The sequence below is a fragment of the Mustela nigripes genome, unplaced genomic scaffold (assembly GCF_022355385.1).
Source record: "Mustela nigripes isolate SB6536 unplaced genomic scaffold, MUSNIG.SB6536 HiC_scaffold_148, whole genome shotgun sequence".
Classification (NCBI taxonomy): domain Eukaryota; kingdom Metazoa; phylum Chordata; class Mammalia; order Carnivora; family Mustelidae; genus Mustela; species Mustela nigripes.
This window is the reverse complement of record NW_026739562.1, coordinates 6548783-6566997: the sequence shown is the minus strand read 5'-3', so window position 1 is coordinate 6566997 and position 18215 is coordinate 6548783.

Below are 18215 nucleotides of genomic sequence, written 5' to 3'. Positions count from 1 at the left end.
CGCCCCCAAAATTTCTTTTCCTCTAGTGACTGAATCATATTCCGTTGTACTTACATACCCTGTTCATCTGTGAATGGACTCGTGGGCTGTTTCCTCCTTTGGCCGCCGTGAATAAGACTGCTCTGAACACGGGTGTCAGCGGCTGGAATCTTGACCACTAGGCTCAACCAGTACCTTTTTTTTTTTCCTCATGAATCACTGGAAATCATTTCTAGGTACAAAAAACATAAAAGAGGAGTAGAAGAGGAATAGTGTTTGAATTGGGATTTGACTTCTCCCACGATTTTCCCACATCTGGTGGCAGCTCCATAAACTTCCTAGTGCTCTGTGAAAACCTGAGTCTGGCCCTCAGGTCCAGCTTCCCCCTGAAGGTGGCGCTACCTTGACCTCCTCCCCCATGGCAGCAAATGGACATTAGCATTCAGCCTGCTGCTCAAGCCCCAAATCTGAACCCTCCACTTATCCATCCTCTTACATCTATTCCACGGGCAACTCAACCTTCTAGAATAGAGCCTGACTCTGCACAGTGCTCTGCCTCCCTAGTCCGTGCCATCATCCCCCTGGCTGGAACTGAAATGGACCCACAAAGTCTCCCACTTCCTCCCACTGTCCCTCTACAACTCGCTTTCCTCCCACTGCTGGTGGGCTTCAGAAAACAAAAGCCGGATCACACCATGCTTCTCTTTATGGCTCTCTAGTAGCTTCCATTCCCCTTGGCCACCCCTGACTTATCTGGCTCCATGTCTATGCAGCCACTGCTACCCCACCAACCGCATCTGGTGCCCCTTTCCCCTGTTCACACCAGCCACTCTGCCCTTCCCTACTTGCTCCTTCTTTGGGGACTTTGAAGTCTGTTGGGTTTTCTGTTCAAAATACCCTTCCCTCTGACCTTTGCATGGTTGGCTGTTTCTCATCTCTGAGAGATCCATTCTCATGTCACCTCCTCCAGGAAGCCTCCCTGACCACCTGATTGGAGCAGCTGCTCCAGGCCTCTAGGCCCAGACAATGCCATACCCATAACCATACTTCAGGTCTTTGCAGCATCTGTTGCTATCTGGAAGTGTCTGCTATCTTTCTTTATGTCCTTGCTCATTGTCTCTGGTCCTCTCTGTCCTGTTTGCCATTCCATCCTGCCCCACCATCCTGTTCCCAGAACAGGGCCTGACTGGAAGGCACTCCAGTCTTATTTAACAAGCAAGCAATCAGTTGCACAGGGAAGTGTGACTGGGGCTATCTCTGGAGTCTCCCCGTGTGTCTGGGGTTTGCCATGGGATCCAGGCTCTGCCAACACTTCCTTGCGGCCCAGCATCTCCCAGGAACAAAAGAAGCATCACCATCTTCCAATGGTGGCTGCTTGAGGATCCCTTCCCTGTCACCAGGGAGCAGGAGCAGCTGCAGGAGGAGGGTGTGTAAGAGAACGGGAGCAGGCACAGACATGGACCCTCTTCTGTGAGGCTCTGGGGCTCCACCAGGGAAACCGGTGTACCTGGGGTCCAGCCTCTGCTCCTAGCAGTTCCAGGAAAACCTCAGGGTCTCCTAACATATGGTCTTTTCTGCTCCAGCGAGGAGGGCGATGCTGCAGAGACAGCCTCTCCCTGTCTTGTGGTCGAGCTATTCTTGGGCCCTGGAATGTGCTTCAGCTCGGTGCTGACAGCTGCCACCTCTCCCAGTGGTACCAGGCCTCGGGAGCCCTGCTCGCTGGGTGGCGAGGGCTTCTGCAGGCCCCGCGCCCACCTGCGCGCTGGAAGGCTCGGTCGGAGGACCTCAGAACATGTGGCACTGGGGGCTCCTCAGGGCGCAGCCTGGCTCTTCCCCCTCCTGCCAAACAAAAGCTTCCTGCTCCGGCAGGGACAAGAGCCCATTTCTAATTCTGGAACAAACGGGCCAAGCCCCTTCTAGCAGGAGGAGAAACAGGGCTACCCAGGGCCTCTGCCTGATTGGCTTGCTTTTTCCTAGGACTGGAGCAGGACAGGAGGCCATGGTGGAAACATCCACCATCACGAAGAGTCAGAAGAATCCCTCCGGTCTAGGGATGGGACTGCTTTCTCTGCCCCCCACTCTCCCTCCCTCCACTGGCCACACTCCCTGGCACCAGAGCTCCTACCCCACTGTCTCCTGCCTGGTGTTGGCACTGGTGGTCCCTGACCTATGGGCTGCCATTCGCTTTTCCCCCAACACCCAGCTGATCGTGTCCAGACTCTTGCAGAAACTGGTAATATCCCCCTTTTCTTCCTGCATCGTTTGCTGAGTCACTAAGCTTTAAGTCACTGTCCCCATCATCACCATACTAGGCGTGCTATCACCATGGTTACCACTTACCGACATCGGCATCGGTGCAGTCGCTATGGGACCAGCACTTGCTACTTCGCATTTACTCCTCATGAAAGTAGTCTTCATTCTCCTCTTCAATTCACAGAGGAGGAAACTGAACTCAGAGAGGTTGAGTCCTGTGTCCAGGATCACACAGCTAGCAGAGCTGGGATGCTGGTCTGCTCAGCCCTTAAGCCCCAAGGCTTCCTGTGGCCCCAGGGGTTAGCGCCTGATTCTGAAACCAGGTTGCCCGAGCTCTTCGAAGCCCAGTGCCAGCCCTGCCTCTTCCTCGCTTTGTGACTTGTGTCACTATTGACCTCCGTTTGTTCATCTGTGACATGGGAACAACAATAGCGCCTACCCCCAGGGTTGCCACGTGCATTCAAGGAGTTAATAGATGGAGAGCGCATAAATCTTTTTCACCCAGTGACTGGGTATGACGTCAATGCACTGTGACAGGTGCAGAAAGTGCAATAAAATGCAGCCTCTCCCCTTGTGAGCTTCCAGTCTAATGGGAAAGATTGTCACGTTGTTGGATGAATTGAGCCACAGAAGGGAAAAGAAAGGAGCACACAGGTGTACATGGCAGGGACACTTACCTGCCTCAGGATCGTGGCAACGCCTGGGCCAACTTCATTGTATTTTCTAGTACATTTTTGATTTTGGAATAATTTCAGTTGTATAATTTTAGATGTAGAGAAAAGTTGCAAGGGTGTTACGGAGAGTTCTCAAATAATCTTACCCCGGCTTCCCCTGATATTAACCTCCTACACACCCACGCTCCATTTGCCAAAACTAAGAAATTAACATTGGTACAACCCTGTTAACTAAACCACAGTCTTTGTTCGGATTTCACCAGTTTTCCCAATCCAGCACTTAATCTTGGAGAACATGTTGCATTTGGCCAGCTTAGTTTTGAAGGATGAATAGAAGTTCGTCGGGGCCTAGCTCTAGGCAGGGGAGATTCTGGGCCTCATAGAGCTAGATGAGCAGGCACCTGGACTTTTGAACACATACCTGAAGAATGTGTTATTTCCCCAGAAGGAAGACAAAGGAAAGAGACCACGGAAGATGTTCATCCTATTAGCTGTTCCCAGACACACGGCCCCCAGCTCTGACCACAAGGAGTGGTTATAGGAAGAGGTGAAGATTGTGGAATGAGGCCAAGGCCACGTCCGTGGGCCTGTTTCCTGCATGAAGGGCCCGAGTGAGGGATCTCACAAGCAAGCTCTAGAAGGAAAGAGCACAGTTTTCCAAACTAGGACTGAGCCCTGCATCCTTGGAATGAGGTGGGCATGGATTGGACAGTCCCAGGAAGGCTGCTGGGATTGAGTTCTCGGCCATGGGATGCAGTTAGGTATGTTCAGGAGGAAGGTGGGGCATCTGTGGAGGGTCGTGGCAAAGCAGGGTGTCCTGAGTTCAGGGAAGCCTCTTCTAAGAAAGAACTGCTGCTCTTCTCTTTGACTCACTTTTTCTATCTTGGTCTTTGCTCACCATGGGCGTGGTGAGCCACAGAGGATCCTGGGCTTGGGGGCAACGAGTCGCGGGGTAGCCTGCTCAGCTCTGCACCCAGGCCAGTCCCAACCTCCACTTACGGAACTTTGTTGGGCTTCTGGGCCTTGTCCTCAGTCTTAGAGCCGAAGCCTTAGCTATTGTAGTGTATTACTGGTCTCGTCTTCCCAGCTGGCAGACCAGGCCAGAGGATCAAGGAACATGTGTTCATTTGTCCTTTTATGCAACACAATATATTGAACAGCAGTCCTGAGCTAGGCACTGTGCTGGGCAATGGAGGGGGCTTCCCCTGGAGCTCTGTTCTCCCAGTAGCCTACCTTCAACAAGAATTATAAAGGATATAAAACGTTTTGTAACCCCATAGAGTTGCCTACCGCTACCATAACAAATTACCGCGAATGTAGCGTCTTTTTATTTATTTAAATTCAATTGAGTAGCATACAGTGTATTATTAGTTTCAGAGGCAGAGGTCAGCGATTCATCACCTGCATATAACACCGAGCACTCGTGACATCACACGCCCTCCTTCCTGCCCCTCACCCAGTGACCCCCCTCCCCCCTTCCAGCAACCCTCGGTTTGTTTCCTATGATTAAGAGTCTCTTATGATTTGTCTTCCTCTCTGATTTCCTCTTGTTTTATTTTTCCCTCCCTTCCCCTATGCCCCACTGTTTTGTTTCTTAAATTCCACATATGAGTGAAATCACTTGATAATTGTCTTATTTCACTTAGTGTAATACCCTCTAGTTTCATCCATGTCATTGCAAATGGCAAGATTTCATTTTCAAGGGTTGCATAATATTCCAATGGGTGCACGCATGTGTGCATGGGTGCACACGTGTGTGTATCACATCTTTTTTATCCGTTCATCTGTTGATGGACATCTGGGCTCTTTCCATAGTTTGGCTATTGTGGACATGGCTGCTGTAAACATTCAGGCACGTGTGCCTCTTCAGATCACTATATCTGTATCTTTAGGGTAAATACCCAGTAGTGCGATTGCTGGGTCGTAGGGTAGCTCTACTTCCAACTTTTTGAGGAACCTCTATGCTGTTTTCCAAAGTGGCTGCACCAGCTTGCATTCCTACCAGCAAGGTAAGAGGGTTCCCCTTTCTCCGCTTCCTGCCAACATGTTGTTTCCTGGCTTGTTAAGTTTAGCCATTCTGACCAGTGTGAGGTCACAAACACAGTGCCTTAAAACAACATAGATCTAGTATTATACAGATTTGGAGGTCTGAAATCCAAAGTAAGTCTCCCTTAGCTAAAGTCAAGGTATTGGGGGGGCTTGTTTCTTCCAGAGGCTCCAGGGGGACAAGCTGTTTCAGCATCTTTGTCAGTTTCCAGAGGTTCTGCCTGCATTCCTTAGCTCCTGGCCCCTTCCTCCAGCTACACCAGCAATGTAGCCTCTTCCCTCCTCTCTGACCCATGCTCTGTCCTTAGATCTTTCTCTGTTTTAAGGATCCCAGCAGTTACGGTCAGCCCCCCTAAATCATCCACTCAGGAGAATCTCCCCATCTCAAGATCCTTAATAACATCTGTGAATTCCCCTTTGCATTAGAAAATAACATATTCCCAGGTTCTGGGGATTAGGACATGGCCATCTTTGGGGGACCATCTTTCTGGAAGCAGTGAAGGAGTCCAGGCTCTAACATCCACAGACCTGGGTTTCAGTGCATGCCTTGTATTTCCTACTGTATGCCCTTGACTCACTTAATCACTCTGTGCCCTCATTTCCTCCTCTGTTAAATGAAGCTAACAAGGGAAACTTAGCTCAAGGGTTGCTGTAAGAAATATATAAGCTAGACTATGAATTCTAGCCCTAGGACCTTAGCTAGAAACAACTGAAGTTGCCTTTCTGCTGCTTGAAGTAGAAAAGTAGCCATTTGGGCACCTGGGTGGCTCAGTGGGTTAAGCCGCTGCCTTCGGCTCAGGTCATGATCTCAGGGTCCTGGGATCGAGTCCCGCATCGGGCTTTCTGCTTAGCAGGGAGCCTGCTTCTCTCATTCTCTCTCTCTCTCTCTCTCTGCCTGCCTCTCCATCTACTTGTGATCTCTCTCTGTCAAATAAATATATAAAACCTTTAAAAAAAGAAAGAAAGAAAGAAAGAAAGAAAGAAAGAAAGAAGGAGTAGCCATTCACAAAACCAATCAGGAAGGCTGGAAATCTAGGGCCAGAAAATGTCAGAAGGCAGAGTTGGCAGCCACAGTGTAAGCCATGGTCCCTGAACCCACCCAACGAGGGTTTCCAGATCCCTCCCCCAGGCCTATGCACCCAGCGCCTGTCGCTGCCCAGCTGCCCATTGCCCCTTGGGTCCCTGCCACAGGACGCTGGCAGCCCCAGGGCTCAATCAAGTGTGGGAGGCTGTGATTGGGTGGCTCCAGTCACATGACTCCTCCCGGTTGCCAGGGCCCCTGGGAAAGCTAGGATGGGTTCTCTCAGCCTCTTGGCCCAGGGCTGGCTCTCCTCCCCCTCCCCACGCATGGGATGGCGAGTTCTTTAAACCCAGAACAGTGTTCAGCCCCCAAACAGAGCACTCCCTCAAGGCCACTTGGGATGCTCGTGAGCCCAGGCTTTGTGCCGAGGGATGCAGTACCATTGCACCCATTCCTGGGAACTGCAGTGGAAACAGAGCTGCCTCCCAGTCCCTGGCCAGAGTTGCCCAGATGCGGCCCCACGTCCCGGGTGCTCTCGCCCAGATGCCCGCCAAACCCCGAGGACGACAGCCTCCCCTGGGTCGGCATCTGGCCAGCGAGCCCCTGCTTGGGCTGGAGAGCTCACAGAGCTAGCTAACTTCGTCAGCTTTTGTTGGAAGGAGAAGAGAAGCCCAGAGAATGAGAACGAGCGTGAAGCAAGGCAAAGGCGTCCGAAAGATGTTTTTAATGTGCATCCGATTATGCAGCCCAGCTTCCCGGCACGTTCCTGCCTGAAGACAGCTTGATGATTTGAAGGCAGCCGCGGTCAGATTGTATACCTGTCAACTGCCTCTCGGCGCTCGCAGGGGCCCCGGGCTCTAATGAGGCCTGACACCTCAGGAATCCAGCAGGATTCGAAACAGCCGCAGAGGGCAGGAGGGGAGGCAGGCGGGGCTGGCTCCGGCCACTTGGGCCCTGCCTGGAATGCACCAAGGAAAGATGGGAGGGAGCCCGGAGGCTCCGACTCCAAGATGTGCCATGGCCATTGCTGAGGGGACAAAGGGAACGTCACATCCCCACTCTGAGCCTCAGTTTCCCAGTCTGTAAAGTGGGTCTTCTTTCAAAGGTTCATTAGGGAGATCCCAGATAGAGTATGCACAGTGCCTAGCTCACAGCAACACCTAAAAAATGATCATAATGGGTCTTATCTACATTGTCAACACCCCCATCGTCCTCCTCATTCTTGACTGTTTGTTGACTGGCGAGGTGCTTTGAAACTCTACCTTTCAAATATTGACCCACCGTGATATATTCTTCCAGCTTCCTGGAGATATAACATCACGTTATATGTCAAATAAGGTGTACCAAGTGCTGATTTTATCAACACTTTTTATTTTAAAGATTTTATTTATTTGACAGAAGAGAGAGAGATCACAAGTAGGCAGAGAGGCAGGCAGAGAGAGAGGAGGAAGCAGGCTCCGCACTGAGCAAAGAGCCCGATGCGGGGCTCAATCCCAGCACCCTGGGATCATGACCTGAGCCGAAGGCAGAGGCTTAACCCACTGACCCACCCAGGCATCCCATATCAACACTTTTTATCAAGTTTTATCAACTTGATAAATTTTCAAGTTTTACCAACACTTTTATCAAGTTTAAGGTGTATAAAGTATTGATTTGATCCACTTGTATATTGCAAAGTGATGACCACTATAGGGTCAGCAAACCTCTCCATCAGGTCACATGATTAACTTTTCCTTTTCCAGCTGACAACATTTAAGATTGCTTTTAGCAACTTTCAAATATATAGTACAGTATTATCCACTATATACATACCACGATTCATCGGTTTACTTCCATGAGAGCCTGCCAGGAGAATGTTTAGCCTGAGGTGCAATGTTAGAGATGAACTTGGCCCACTTGTCCATCTTCCTGATGAGGAAACCCAGGCTCAGAGCGGGTAGATTACTTACCCAAGGTTTAACTGCTTGGTGGCAGAGGAGTTTTGACAGCAGGGAGGGCAGACAGAACCTCAAGCCCCCTCTTCTTGGAGTCACTGCCATGACTCTGACCCTAGGCATGTCTGATAATTGCAGAGAAGAGCCATAGCCAGGATTCTGGGGTCATCAAACATCCGTCAGGAAAATAGGGATTGAGCATGTCTGAGCCCTCAAGGAAGGCACAGAGATGTATAGGCAAGGTTGGAGATGCCTCGTCCGTATGCCTGATGGAGAGAACAGTCCTGTATACAAGTGGTCCTAGACTCCTGCTGAGAACAGCCAGAGGGGGTGAGATGAATCCTTCTTAGGGAATGGATGCTTTCACAGGAGCTGGCAGTGACCTCAAGATTCAAGAAATTCACAAGACGAGATGAGGAGCGCCTGGGTGGCTCAGTCTGCCTTCGGCTCAGGTCATAATCCCAGGGTCCTGGGGTCCAGCTCCACATCAGGCCTCCCTGCTCTGCCAGGGGGATGCTTCTCCCTCTGCCCTCCTCCTGCTCATGCTCTCGCATGCTCTGTCTCTCAAATGAATAAATACAGTCTTTTTAAAAAAAAAAAAGAAAAAGAAAAGAAATTCACAAGATGAGATTCAGGGAACGGGGGTGGGAAGAATCATGTCTGGTTAAGGGAGGAAGAGGGTCTTCACGAACGAGATGGGATTCACCTGACACTGCAAAGATGCAATCAGATTTCCACAGACAGAAAAAGGTAGAAGGGCAAAGCTGGAAGCGGGCAGAGCCTGAGCAAAGGCATCGAGATGAGAAAGCACAGGCTGTGCTTGGAAAAGACCAGCTCGATTTGACCAGAGAATAAGGAGCAAGAAGCAGGGCAGTGGGCGATAAGACTAGTACCGTGTTTGGGATCAGATGTGGGTAGCATGAAGTGCCGTGTCAAGGAAAATTGTCCTTAGTGCCAGGAAAAGAGGGAGCCATGGAAGGTTGTAGGGCAGGGAATTGGAGCAGGGAGAAGCAGGGCGAGGGGAGCAGGGAGTGGATGTTCCCCCATCACCGAGACTTGCCAGCACTCCCACTGACTCTCATGCCCTCTTGGTAAACCTGGCTTTCCAAAGAATTCTCTGCCTGGAAGGCTGGTGGGCAAGCTCGCTTGGGCAGCTCCAGCAGAGTACTGACGAGTAATGAAAACAAGCTGCCCCTGTCTCATGAAGGAGACAAAACAGTCTCCTTGAGGGTCAGGGGGCCCACCACCAAGGGGAGTCCGGATGCCTCCTCATAAGGGGTTTGGGAACCATTCACCGGGGCAGCCAGAAACCAGTGCGGGCCTGGGCAGGTCCTGGTGGTCCATGTCTCATGTCTCCAGGGTCCGTCCATGCTGGGAACTGGGGCCCCAGCTGCCGAGAGCTGGCTCGGTGTTCAGGTCCTTGAGGGGAAGGGCGTCTGCCCCAGGACACGTCCTCCATCAGTGGCGTGGACCACACTTGGGCTCCTCCCAGTTTGCTCCTGCTCCGTTCCCGGGCGGATGGCGATGGACTCAGCGCTCCACTCACGTCTGCTGTAGAGTTTCTTGGCTCTTCCCTTCCCTGTACAGGAACGTCCCTGTGAGGGCGCCCAGCCGGGCAGTGAAGGCAAGGGCTCCCCGGCTGGCCGAGTGCTGCCCCGAAGGCCCGCCTTCCCTCAGGTGTCCTTCTCCCGAGGCGCTTCTCTCTCTCTCCCAGACAAGCGCTCCCTCAATGGCAGCAGCTGGGACATGAAGCTATCCCTTTCTTCTGTGCTGGGGTTTACTGTCTAATTCCTCCGGTTCCCACTCACTCCTTGGCATGTTCCCACCAAGTCGTGCTGTCCCCACTAAGCCTCTCCCATCCTCTCCGGCCCGGGTCCTGCCTCAGTCTGGCCAACGTACCCACCGGCACCTCCCAGAACACCCATGCTCCAGCTCTGTGACAACAGCATTATTCACGTCTCCTTGACGGCAAGTGACAGGAACACTCGCTGGTCATGCAGACAGCAAAATGCAGTGGAAGAGAATAGACTAGAATAGGAATTAGCTAGTACAATGGGGAGCGGTGGGGATGGGGACAAGACTGAATCCAGAGTTCAAAAATACTAATCATTGATTTTCTGCCTCCTCCGCCCCCCACCGTCAGTGTGTGCCTCATTCCTGCCTCTTGCAAATGGGCTCCTGTACAAGATAAAGAAAGAGCCTCGGATTTCCAAATCTCTGGCCTTCCAGTCTATCAAGCATAGCGGGAATGAAGCCAGCAGCTGCTCCCAGTCCCTTACAGGGAAGAGCTCTCAGCTCTCGTGGGCCAGTGGCAGCGGGGGCGTGGGGAGGGGCCATCGCGCCTGACCCCATTGTTGGGATTGGATGATTGTGCTCACCTGTGAGGCTTGGGAGCTGGGATCGCCACCACCGTGAATCACTTCTGTTTCTAGGATGGGAAGAGGAACAAAGTCAAAGGAAAGAAGAGTTTCCATGTACCAGAGCCCAGAAGAGAGAGCGGCAGGCGTCAGGGTGCCCTCGAGTTAGCCCAGAATGGTTTGAATAAGGGGGTCTGCCCCCACTCTCTGGGGCCATCCCCGAAGCTGAAAGGAGAGACATGAGAAGGGTCCCAATGGGGCGACAGAGCGGTGGTCTTCACAGTAAGGGGGGGAGCTGGAGGCCCCCCTGCCGGGAACTTCCCAGCTTCCCCAGCGGGGAGATGCCAAGGGGCAGAAGCCAAAGTGAGGAGAGGAGACAAGGAATCTGAGGAAGGCAGAGCCTGCTGGGTGGCCGGGTATGAGGGGCTGGGCCCAGGGCAGGGGTGCCTGGCCGCTCGCCAGGCCAGCCTCTTGTCTGCCCCTGCCTTCTCAGACTGTGTGGGAAGATCCCCGGCGGGTCACGAGGCTCAGGTTCGCATCCTGACTGCACCGTCAGCGGACTCTGGGCCCTGAGCCGTCACCAGCCTCAGCTCTGCCCCCTGCCCCAGTGAAACGGAGAGGCTGGGCTGGAAACAGCCTCAGCCTTCCCCAGAGCCAGCCCCGGCTCCTCCCATCTCCCCAGAAGTGAGAGCGCCCCAGAAGGCCCTCAGAACCCGGGGAATGTGCCCCCGGCCTCAGCTTCCCCTCAGCTCCTGCCCGAGGAAGCTAGGGGAGCGGTTGGCAGGGTAGCCAAAGGTCCCCTCACCTCCCCCCCTCTTCTCCCTGAACCATTTCTGCTTCCCCCTTTCTTTCCTCTTTTGGCTGCAAAGCACATACAGATGTGGGGCTGTCGGCCACAATCAGGGGGCTCAGGTGAGGAATGGGGCCTGGCAGCCCTTGGCTTGTACTCGTTTGCCGGAGTGCAATTTCCCCATAATTACACTTCCTAACTTTTCAGCATCTGTGAAAGATCATCTTCTGACACAGCGGAGTCAGGCTCGCGCCGGCCAGGAGGCAAGGCCCTTCGTTCGGAATCATTTTCAACAGGCAGAGAAAACACATTCGTTCTTTCCTTTCCGGCATGTACGTTGTTCCCAGGAGACCGGCCCCGGGGGCCTGCTGGTGGCTCCGAGCGGCCCGAGCCCCGGCGCCTGCCACCCCACCACCCGCCTCGGGCCTCTGCTTCTCCTGGGCGCGCCCACTCGCAAGCTGCCCCGTGCACGAATTCCCAGTCATTCCTGGAGACATGTGGAGGCTCACCTCCGCCTCGCCCTGGTAGCTGCATGACCCCAGTAGCTCCACCTCCCCAATCCATCCTTCACCCATGTTCTCTGCTGTCACCCTGTCACCCACAACCACGCTGTCACCCACAGTGGACATGTGCCCTGATACCCCCGTAACTGCTCTTTGCTATCTCCTCAGAGTGACGCCGAGGCTGGCCCATACTCTCACATACATGCCCTGCAAAGCACTCCTCTTCCGTCCGGGACCAGCAGAGATGTCACCAGGCCGGAGATCCCACGCCACCTCTCCTGGGATCTCAGAGGAAGACTTGAGTTGACAGAGGCGGGAACCAGGAGGAGGGAGAGAGAGAAGTGAGAGCCATGACACTCTGGGAAGGAAGGAACCACCGGGGACCTCATAAAGGCCTTGATGATGTGGCCAGCTCTCTGGCCATGAGCCACAGCTTAGGGGACAGTAACGGACACAGCGTGTGCAAAGGACCACATGGGGATGAGGGCTCCGTGTACTCTAATCTCCCCACCTGGGTTCTGCTGGTCCCCAGGGGTGGCGACCCCATCCCACCACCCCAGAGTCAATAGACTGTGAGCCAGGCAAGGCACTCCCACTGTGCTAGAAACCTAATCCCCCTGGGGAGAGTCATGCCTGGGTCCTCAAACAGGGCCTCCCTGCTCTCTCAAGTCTGTAGGAATTATTCCTACTTCCAAGACCAAGAATCTGGAAGCAGCCTGGGTCTGGGGTGTGGTTGCAAGCAAACTTTTCTTTTATCCTCTGAGACCCCTATGAGGCATATGTCTCCTATCCTGAGCTCAGGGCAGACGTTCCCAATCCATCATGACACAGAGGGGTTAATAATCTAGCAAAGATCACACAGCTGATACATACATAAGAGGAGCCAACTTTTGAGCCTGGGCTGTCTGAATTCAGTCATTGGTCCTAACCATTATGCTGTACTGTCCCACATGAGCTCTGGCCCCTAGCCTCGGAGGGGTCCCAGGCAGCCTATATAGCTCCCCACCAGAATAAGAGACAAAAGCAAATCCCTCGGTGAAGAGGTAGCAGAAAGCAGGATTAAAGGTGGGGGTCAGTGCAGACACGAATCTAAAGTCAGCCTCTGCTGCATACTGGCTACGGGGTTTGGGATTCGGGGGGGTTCAGGCTTTGGGGGAGTTGGGATTTGGGGGGTTGGGAACTTGCAACTTATGTTGGCTCCCTTTGGAGCCCATTTCTTCCACTCTAAAATGGCAACAATCATAAGTCTTTTAGAAAAGTTCGGGGCACCTAGGTGGCTCAGTGAGTTAAGCCTCTGCTTAGGTCATAATCTCAAGGTCCTGGGATCGAGCCCCGCATCGGGCTCTCTGCACGGTGGGGAGCCTGCTTCCTCCTCTCTCTCTGCCTGCCTCTCTGCCTACTTGTGACCTCTTTCAATTGAATAAATAAATAAAATCTTAAAAAAAAGAGAGAGAGAGAAAGAAAAAGAAAAGTTCATAAAGCCCCCAGTTATAAATGAATATATGGTGCCATTTTATTTATCTGGGAAGCAGAGTCCCGGCTGTGTCACTCACAATGGCCAAAAGGTAGAAACAACCAAGTGTCGATCCAGAGAGGAACAGGAACAGGAAAACGGAATGTGGACTATCCTTACAACGGAGTAGTATTCCGCTTTAAAAAGGAAGGACACCCCTTTTTAAGGAGCTACCCTGAAAACCTGGTGCTTAGTGAAATTAAGTCAGTCATCGAAGATTCTGCGTGAGCCCGTGCATTTGGGGTACCTAGAGTGGGCGTCAGTTCAAAGAGACAGAAGGTGGAATGACGCTTGCCAGGGGCCGGTGGGGAGGGGAAACGAGGAGTTGTTGAGTGGGTATAGAATTTCAGAGTTGCAAGATGAAAAAGTTCTGGAGATCTGTTTTACAACAACGTGAGTATACTTAGCACTCCTGAAGTGTACACTTCGAAATGGTCTATTTCGTGTTTTGCAGATCTTACCACAGTTTTCAAAAAAAAGTCAAGTCCTGCAGCGGGCCCAATCAAGTGTGAGTTGGATGATGTGGGTGAACGGAAGTGGTGGTGACCTCCTCTGGGGAGGGTTCGAGAAGCTCTGAGAGGAGCTGGCTTCTGAGATGAGGCTTTGACAAGGCCACCTGGGATGGGGCAGGTCAAGGGCGAGGACAAGCCCATCATCCACTGTCCAAGAAACAGTCCCTTGGTCCCTACCTGACCCCTGACCCCCACTTGGCTCAAAGGAGAGAATGGGTGGTTGGGATATCTTGAGGGGAAGGGTTGGGAAGCGGGGGGGCATCAAGCAGGCTCACAGGAGGCCAGGGCCGCACTGAGGTCTCCGTGAGCCCTCATGCTGGCCTTCCAGGCACCCCTTACCTGAGAGAGCCTGTTCTCAGGGCAGGTACCAATCCCACCAAGGGCCAGTTGGCTTTCGGGTAGCCCCTGCAGTGTGTCAAGCCAGGCAGAACACTGCAGGGAAGGGGAGGGAAACCAGAGACCGTAGACCCATCCCAGCCCCAACACAACAAGGCTTAATAACACCATGTGTTCCAGAAAACCCCAGAAACCCTCATGGGCACCAGGTGCCCGGCACAGAGAGGCTCAGCCTGAGCCTGGGAATCAGCAGCATCCTTGTTCCTGCTCTGTCAGTCTGATGACATCTTTATCTTTCAAGGGCCTGCATTATCCCATTCATTCGGTGAATTCACTGAGGTCCTGTCTGCGCCCAACCCCAGGGAGGGGAGTCCCTGCCTTTACCACTCCTGCCCCTGTATCTGCTCACAGGGCTTGTGCTGGGTGTGAATCCTGGCTCTGCCACCTCCTAGTTCTGTGGTCTTTTAGGGCCTCAGCTTCCTTATCTGTAAAAGGGGTATTTAATAGTACCTAATCTGTGGGACTGGGAAGGGCCTCCAACCATGCCCACACACAGTGAACGCTCCGTAACTCTGAGCGCTTCTTATCTTTGTCACTATGCTGTCCTCTTCTGTCCCTTCCCTCTTCTGACCCGAGTAAAAACACACGTATTTACTTTGTTCCGAGCACAAAGGGTGCCCACTCAGAGCAGGCAGTTGAGTTGGATGCCCTCCTTCAGGGGGGACACTGCTAAGTCCAACAAGCATCCTCTGACATGCTGGGGTGAGCTCACAGGGTGCACCTGCTGCCCCAACTTGCACCCTCTTGCACGCCCCCCTTCGGAAGAGAGGCGACTCCTAAGGACACAGGAACTTGACAGACTTGCCTGCTGCAGAGCCCCCAGGTCTCCTGAGCCCCGCCTGCATGCTTTCCCACCCAGAAGCAGTGACAGCTAGAGGATCGCAGCCCAAGTCCAGCCGATGGGGGCTCCTCCCTCTTGGTCCCGCCCTGTGCTCTCGGGGAGCAAGAACAGCAGTGGGGAGAGAAGAGCCGAGGGGCCAGGGTTTGGCCGAGTGAACCGGTGAGCGGATGGGCAGGTGGCACGGGAGAGACCCTACCGTGTCCGTTCCTTGTCCCCCCGGGGGCATCGCCTGCTCTGACCCAGAGCTTGGGCAAAGGCACTGAGCTCACCCCGGGGCTGTGGCAACAGGCAGTGTCGGCTAAAGGCATCATGGTCTCCCACGAAAGAGGGCAGGGAGGGCCGGGGTGACATCTGGATGGAACTTCAAAAGGCCTCCCCGGCCCCGAGGGCTGGGAAGCCCGGGGCTGCCCTGACGTGCCCTCCCTCCCTCCCAACACCCCGCACCCCTGTGTGGTGCTTGCTGGGAACCCAGACCTCTCGGCAGCCCTGCAGGCACCCCGCAGCTGGGCAAATGGGATCAGGCTTCTGTCGTTTTAACACATTGCCTGCTTGGGAGCTGCCAGCTTGGAGCCATTCCCGTCACTCGTTGGACCAAGGGCAGGACCGCTCAGCTCCGTCAACTGGCCAAAACATCACCATCCCGGTTTTAGGAGCGGGCATGGTCATCAGGGACATGCCGCATCCTGCGATTGTAGCCCCTGGGCAACCTTGGGCAAGGCTCTCTTCTCTGGGCATCAGCATCCCCATCTGCAAAAGGGCTTCATCTTACCAGGACCTTCTCAATGATGAACGCCCTCACCCCTTGCCAGGGAGCCAGGCGGGACCCCAACCGAGAAGCAGCCATGATACAACCCAAGGCCCCCGGGCTCCAGCTGAATGTGCATTCCCGTCGGCAGGAGGGACAGGACAAAAGGAAAGGGGTGACAATTGTCAGACAGCAAGAGCCACCAGAAGTAAATTTAAAAATTGAAAAATGAGGGCGCCTGGGTGGCTCAGTGGGTTAAGCCACTGCCTTCGGCTCAGGTCATGACCTCAGGGTCCTGGGATCGAGTCCCGCATCGGGCTCTCTGCTCAGCAGGGAGTCTGCTTCCTCCTCTCTCTCTCTCTCTGCCTGCCTCTGCCTACTTGTGATCTCTCTCTGTCAAATAAATAAATAAAATCTTAAAAAAAAAAAATTGAAAAATGATGTCATAGAAAGGCAGGAACATCCGTGGTATTTGGGGGACCCAGCAAAAGTACAAATGGGGGGCCCAGTCCGTGCCTCCCTCTCTTCTACCCCGTATCCCCCACCACAGCCTGAGGGGCCTCACAGGCAGCGCGGACATGTCAAAGCTCTGTCGGCCTCCTCTGTCACCCACACCGTGCGCACCGTACATCCACCATGGCCACCCCTCAGGCCAAGGACCCGGGGTTGCTCACACGTGCACCACGGTGTCCCTCCTTGGAGGACAGACCAGGGCAAGAGGTCCCTGCACCCAGAAGCAGGCTCAGAATGTCTGCACAGGGCATTCTGGAGTTCACAGAGCCCTGAGCGTGGTCTGGACGGGAGGATTGTTCTCCAGGGACACCCAGCCCCTCGGCCCACGGACTCCACACCTCATGAGATGTGGTGGGGGAAAGAGGTTGCCAGGGCAGGCCCCACATCAGGTCTGGGGGCTGGTCCTAGAGGTGGTCACAGGGCAGGGGTACTGATGCAGAGTAGGTGACGAGGGGAGGGTCCTGATGGCCCCGGAAAAATCCTTCCGGGGCCGTGCCAGTGGCTCCTGCAGCTTTCCCAGCCAGAGGCCCAGGCTCCCAAGCCTCCAGGCCTCCGGGCCCACCCTGTGCTCCAGCCAATCCGGAGGGGCCCCGGGAGGCCACCTGGAAGCAATCTTCCCAGCCTGCTCCCTGAAAGTGAAAGCCACTGCTTTGATAGTCTCCAAATTGCCTTTCTTTCTCCCTTCCAGGGAGGGCGGCTGTAGCAGTCTGGGAGGGGAACAAGGGAGGAAATTAGCCAAAAGCAAGCAGCCTTGGGTTCTTCATTGGTGACGCAGCCCGAGAGGCCCGTGGGGTTGGGTCTGGCCCCTGCCACCCATTTTTTCTACTCCGGGGGACGAAATCGCTTGAGACCCAAGGCAAGGGTCTGTTCCTCTAGCCTGGATGCCCTTTACGACCTTTGACTTGTCAGGTTCCGTCTCTGGGCCTCTGTCCTTCAGCTCCTGAAGAGGAGAAATTCCAAAGATCCCATTTCCACCTTCCTAACAATGCCGCAGGCTTCCATCCCGTCCAGGTCACCTCCAAGCGCATTTCACAGACTGCTTTGGTAAACACCCAAACAGTAACACTCCATTATAACTCACAGGGCCCCACATTCTCTAGCCTTTTGCAAAGCATCTTTGAATGCTTCAACATCCTTCCCACAAAGAGGTGGAGACCACAGCCCCTCCTGTGGAATCTGGGCCAAGCTTAGCCACTGACGGACCCCTAGACTGGGATGGACGTGACACCAGGTGACCTCCCACGGTGCGTCACAGGAGGCCATGCTGCTTCTCCTGGGTTCACTAAATACTCCAGCGGAAGCCCTGGGTGCCCTGCCAGGTGTCTGGCCACAGTGAGGCCGCCCAAACCGGCTCTCCTGCAGAGACCCCTCGGAGAAGCTGGAGATTTTTAGAAGAATCAGGTAGCTGGCCAGCTCCCACCCGCTAATCCAGCCCCTCACCCCTGCAGCTCCAGCCACCATCTGTTAGGAACCAGGAGAGTCCCCAAGCCAGAACTGCTCCGCAAAGCCCTTCTTGGGCTCCCGACCTTCAGAAACTTCGAGTGACCGTGAGTGGACTGTGCAGAGCTACAGGGAGGTCTGTTCTGCAACACCAAGAACTGAAAGAGCCATGGTCCCCCACACAGCCTGGGCTGGACATTCTCTCTTTGCCCCCAGATCCCTCTCCACTCCTCTCCTGTCTGTCTGTCCCCAGAAGGCCCCCTCCCCTGCCTTGGTCTTCTTTGTGAACCCCATCATTGGGCTCCCCAGGCTTTTGGCTTCTGGTGGGCCTTAGCTGATTGATGGGCACTCTGAGGAGAACGGGTTGAGGCGTTTACTTCCTGACTTCCTTCTTGCCAGGTCTCAGTGCTCAGGCCCTCTGCCAAAGGCCACAGGTCCTCTCGGGCTCCCCCGGCTGGACGGCTTGCTTTCTAGGTTCTAGTAACAGCCCCTCCTGTTAGCGCTCCAGGCCTGAGGGGTAACACCCTCATCCCCCCAACCCCTGGGTTTCCCTTTATTGTTCCCTTAACACTGACTGTGCCTTTATAAAGAGCCCTTTGTTAAATTCCCCTCTATTAACCTGCCCAAGAACATCCCCGAGTCCCACCAGGGTCTATATCGATGGCTGATTGGAGCCCAAATCACAGCTCCCAGTGGGG